The sequence below is a fragment of the Apium graveolens genome, chromosome 9, assembly GCF_009905375.1.
Source record: "Apium graveolens cultivar Ventura chromosome 9, ASM990537v1, whole genome shotgun sequence".
In the NCBI taxonomy this organism is placed as follows: Eukaryota; Viridiplantae; Streptophyta; class Magnoliopsida; order Apiales; family Apiaceae; genus Apium; species Apium graveolens.
Genome location: NC_133655.1, coordinates 195,663,639 through 195,669,487, shown reverse-complemented (window position 1 = coordinate 195,669,487; position 5,849 = coordinate 195,663,639). Strand labels below are relative to the sequence as shown.

At 39.8% G+C, this 5,849-nt stretch overlaps 1 non-coding gene across 1 annotated transcript; it reads right to left on the bottom strand.

Annotated features, from left to right (window-relative positions):
- Nucleotides 1-2,095: 2,095 nt before the first annotated feature.
- Nucleotides 2,096-2,202, bottom strand: LOC141687669 (small nucleolar RNA R71). Its single transcript, XR_012561157.1, has one exon. It is a non-coding gene; the product is annotated as a small nucleolar RNA R71 (small nucleolar RNA).
- Nucleotides 2,203-5,849: the final 3,647 nt, after the last annotated feature.

Below are 5,849 nucleotides of genomic sequence, written 5' to 3'. Positions count from 1 at the left end.
ATTAAGCTTTGAATTGGTGTTTTTGTACTCAAGTTGTTGGTGTTTTAATGTATTTTCTAGTGTTTTTGCATTTCAGGCATTAATTCGGAATTCAGGTGAATTAGCATTGATTTGATGCTAATATGGTGTTAGGATGGTATCCAAGGAATAAGGCTCGTGAAGACCAACTCATTGCAGCAAAAAAAGAAGAAAATGGAATTTTCTCCAGAAGGTTGGCGCGCCCGCGCTGTCATAGCGCGCGCGTACGAGGAACAGAAACACAGCGCGCCCGCACTGATCAAGCGCTCGGCCGCGCCGGGTCGGGATTTTAGAATCCTGATTCTTGTGGGCTTTTGATTGGAGGACTTCTACTATGCATGGGCTGCTCTATATACATAAATAAAGGTTGTTTTTCATAAGGAGACGTACCAGAGCACAAGGAGAAGGCATAGGAAGACCGTTTAGCACAATACAATGAAGGCGAAAAAGATCTAGTTTATACTTATGATTCTTTGTTCTAAGTTGTAACTTTGGATGCTAGTTATCTTATTTGTGGACCTATACTCTTGTTTTGTACTTGGTTTATTATTTATTCAGTATAAAGACTACGTTTATTATACCATGCTTTCATCGGAACCCATATTGATGATGAGTCTGATTATGGGCTAATCGTTATCGTGGGGTTCTAGCGGATTTATTTATTAATTTCTTTAGTTAATTTGTTTCGATGCCTTAGTGTGTGGTGATTGTATGATAACCTAGTATTGGTTGTGCTTATTCGTCTTATGAGCGTCACAAACTTATAAGATAGCATGTTAATCTTTAATGAAGCGACAGTGAATTTAAGGATTTAGAACTTGTCATGCTAGCATAGGTTCATGTGTTATTGTTATGCATGATTCGTAGGTAATTTTAACCATCTTACTTACCCTATATAATTATGATAGATAACTTGTGCGTTAAGCCATTATGTTGTCAAATTATATAGACATATAGGGTCTCAATATAATTGGTGTCTATTCAGCTTCCATCTCTTTTGTGAATGTCTGATAGTATGTTATTCGTGCAATGAAAGTTGCGTTTAGCAGTTTTGTGTGATCTGATTAGTGTCATCACCATTACATGCCAAGGTTAAGATCAATAAGGCTATTGAATGAAGTATTTAATGAAGTTAGAATCCCATGTTTGTGTCATATATTATTCAATCTCTTTAATCTCTTAGTTTATGTTCTCTAGTATAATTCTCAATAGTTAATCATAGTTATAATCAAAACCCAATTTGTTATTCGTCTTAGCATTGAATAATAGCCATATCATTGTTGCATAAGTACATTAATCACAAAATTAACCTAGACCTGTTCCTGGGGGAACGAACTAGGAATAATTATATATTGCTTGCGATCGCGTATACTTGCGTGAATTATTAGCGCGTGTTTATCCCTAACAAGTTTTTGGTGCCGCAGCCGGGGACTCGGTGTTAACTTTTAGTTTATGTATTTATCATCAGTGATCGTTAAAGTTCATTGACTCGAACATTGTTACTTACCTACTCTTTTCCTTGTCGTGTTTCAGGTACTCTAGCGAGCGTGTATGCATACGCGTTCGCAGGCTCGTAAGAGAAATCTGGATAAAGCCGAGGAAGAAGTTGTAGTGGAGAAGGGAAGTTTTTGAGGACGAAGAGAAAGTAGTAGAAGAAGAGAAAGTCGAGGAACCAGCTTTAATAGAGATGGGAGATCAAGCAGATATTCCTAAGGCTTTGATGGACTATTCTCAGCCTAAAATCAATGATATTCAGTCAAACATCATCAGACTAGCCATCGCGGCTAACACTTTTGAGATCAAGTCGAGCACGATTCAGATGATACAGAACTCAGTTCAGTTTTGGGGTTCTCCTATAGAAGACCCCAACATGAACATCAGGGATTTTATCGAGATTTGCGACACTTTTAAGTTCAATGGGGTGACTGAAGATGCTATCAAACTGCGAATATTCCCATTTTCTCTGACGGACAAAGCAAAGTGTTGGTTATATTCTCTACCACCAGAGTCTATCACCAAATAGGAGGACCTTGCTTAAAAGTTTCTCACTAAATTCTTTTATATGGTGAAGACTGCTGCAATCCAAAATGCTCCTACTCAGTTTGCTCAGTAAACTGGAGAATCTATGTGTGAGGCTTGGGATCGATACAAGGAGATACTAAGGAAGTGCCCACACCATGGCATGCCTGATTGGACGATTATAAACTGTTTCTACAATGGTTTAGCCGCACAATCTAGATCTATGCTCGATGCAGCATCTGGTGGAGCCTTATGGGCCAAAAGCTTTAATGAAGCTTATGACTTAATTGAGCTAATGGCAGCTAATGAATACCAGAATCCTACGCAAAGAATGTTGCAAGGCAAAGTAGCAGGAATTCTTGAAGTGGATACAGCTACTGCTATAGCTGCTCAACTTCAAGCTTTGACGATGAAAGTGGACTCTTTGGCTAATTATGGAGTTAATCAAATCACTAGTGTTTGTGAGATTTGTGCAGGGGCACATGAAACTGAGAATTGTGCTATTTATAGCGAATCAACTCAATTTGTGAGCAACTTTTAGAGATCACATCAACAAGCTCCAACCACTTATCATCCAAATAACCGCAATCATCCTAACTTCAGCTGGAGCAATAATCAGAATGTGATGCAACAATACACAACAAAGCAGTATAACCATCCTGGTTTTCAAAAATTGCAATATGCCCCTAGGCAACAACTTCAACTTCAGCAGTTACCGCAAGCTAATGAAAAATATGAATTGGAGGAGTTGAGGCTCATGTGCAAGAGCCAAGCTGTTTCTATCAAGACCTTGGAGAATCAGATTGGGCAAATTGCTAATGTATTACTGAATCGTCAACCTGGCACGCTTCCGAGCGATACTGAAGTTCCAGGCATGAAGGAAGCTAAGGAGAATGTTAAAGCAATTACATTGAGGTCTGGTAAGGTTGCAAATCTTGAAAAAGCTAAGACTCCAGAATTTGAAGTTGAGGCTGAAGAAGAAGAAGTACGGAAGGAAGCAGAAGTGAAACCAAGGAAGACTACTGTTGAGCATACTCCTCCTTGGGGTAATACAGGGGAGAAACAGATCTATCCTCCACCTCCCTTTCCTAAGAAGCTACCGAAGAAAAAGCTGGATAAGCAGTTCGCGAAGTTTCTGGAGGTGTTCATGAAACTTCACATAATTACACCTTTCGCTGAAGCTCTTGTACAAATGCCTAGTTACTCGAAGTTCATGAAAGGTATTCTCTCTATAAAGGTAAGGCTTGATGACTTAGAGACCGTTGCTCTCACGGAGGAATGCAGTGCTGTGCTGCAATAGAAATTTCCTTTGAAGCTTAAAGATCCTGGAAGCTTCACAATTCCTTGCATCAGTGGAAAGGTGTCATTTGACAAGTGTCTATGTGACTTGGGAGCTATCATCAAGCTGATGCCGTTGTCAATCTTCAAAAAGTTGGACTTGCCTGATCCAAAGCCTACTTATATGACTTTGCAGTTGACCGACCGTTCTTACATATCCGCGAGGTATTATGGAGGATGTCTTGGTCAAGGTGGATAAACTCATCTTCCCTCCTGATTTTGTAATTCTTGATTTCGAGGAGGATAAGAAGATTCCCATAATCTTGGGAAGACCTTTCTTGGCTACTGGCCGAACCTTGATAGATGTGCAGAAATGTGAGCTCACCATGCGAGTGATGGATTATGATGTAACTTTTAATGTGTTGAATGCCATGAAATTATCTACGGAAAATGAGGAGTGTTTTAAGGTAGAGATGGTCAATTCTGTGGCTAATCCTGAACTTGATCGATTGTTAAGGTCTGATGCCTTAGAGAATGCCTTGTTGGGGAATTCTGATAGCGAAGATGATGAAGGTGATGAGAACCTGCAATATTTCAATGCTTCTCCCTGGAAGCGAAAGATGGATATGACTTTTGAATCTCTTGGATTGGAGGAGCTGAAAAGTTCTCCGAAGCGCCTCAAGCCATCTATTGAGGAAGCTCCTACTCTTGAGCTTAAGCCTTTACCTGAACATTTGAGGTATGCATTTTTAGTTGATGCATCTACTTCACCTGTTATTATTGCATCTAACCTTTCAGGTAGCGACGAGGAGAAGCTTTTGAGAATTCTTAAAAAATTCGAATCGGTAATTGGTTGGACTATAGCAGATATCAAGGGCATCAGCCCTTCGTATTGCATGCACAACTGCTAGAAGAAGGAAGCAAGCCTACTGTTGAGCAACAGAGAAGGCTGAATCCGATTATGAAAGAGGTTGTGAAGAAGGAAATCCTCAAGTGGCTAGATGCAGGGATCATTTATCCTATTTTTGACAGTTCATGGGTAAGCCCAGTTCAGTGTGTGCCAAAGAAAGGTGGTATCACCAGAAAATGAGAAGAATGAGTCTATTCCTACACGAACAATCACGGGGTGGAGAGTTTGCATGGATTATAGAAAGCTAAACAAGGCTACAAGGAAGGATCACTTCCCTCTTCCTTTCATTGATCAAATGCTTGATAGATTAGCTGAGCATGATTACTGTCTTCAGGATGGCTATTCGGGATATAATCAGATCTATATCACTCCAGAAGATCAAGAGAAGACTACATTCACATGTCCTTTTGGTACTTTTACATTCCAGAGAGTTTCTTTTGGGCTATGTGGAGCACCAACCACTTTTCAGAGATGCATGATGGCTATCTTCTCTGATATGATTGGAAATAATGTAGAAGTGTTCATGGATGATTTCTCAGTCTTTGGAACTTCTTATGATGAATGGTTGTACAATCATGGGTTAGTGCTGAAAAGGTACGTTGAGACCAATTTGGTTCTCAATTAGGAGAAATGTCATTTTCTGGTGCGCCAAGGCATCATTCTTGGTCACAAGATTTCTAGTAAGGGACTTGAGGTGGACAAAGCCAAGGTGGGGGTTATTGAAAATTTTACTCCACCAATTTCTGTTAAGGGAATTCGCAGTTTTCTTGGTCATGCGGGTTTCTATAGGCGTTTCATCAAGGATTTCTCTAAGATTTCAAAGCCTTTGTGCAATTTGATAGAGAAAGATGTTCCTTTCAAGTTTGATGATGAGTGCCTTGTTGTTTTTGAGACACTGAAGAAGAGTTTGATTATGGCACCTGTCATAACTGCACCTGATTGGTTTGAACCATTTAAAATGATGTGCGATGCAAGTGACTATGCAGTTGGAGCAGTTCTTGGGTAAAGAAAGAACAACATATTTCATGTAGTCTACTATGCTAGTAAGACTCTTAATTGTGCTCAACTGAACTACACCACTACTGAGAAAGAACTTTTGGCTATTGTCTATGGTTCTGAGAAATTTCGATCTTATCTACTTGGGACGAAGGTGACAGTTTTCACTGATCACGCTGCCATTCGATATCTTGTCTCGAAGAAGGACTCGAAGCCTAGATTAATTCAATGGGTTCTTTTACTTCAGGAGTTTGAATTAGAGATTAAGGACAGAAAAGGGACTTAAAATCAAGTCACCGATCATCTCTCACGTTTAGAGGATCCAATTGCAACTTCACAAGATAAGACTTTGATTAAAGAATCTTTTCCCGATGAGCAATTATTTGGAGTGCAAGCAGAAGAACCATGGTTCGCCGACATTATGAACTACCTTGTGAGTAATATTATGCCTCCAGATTTGACTTCCGCTCAAAGGAAGAAGTTTCTGCATGAAGTGAAGTGGTATATGTGGGATGTGCCATTTATTTTTCGACAAGGAGCTGACCAAATCATCAGGAGATGTATTCCTTACCGTGAAATGAGGGGGATCTTGTGAGATTGCCACTCAACGGCTTATGGAGGATATTAT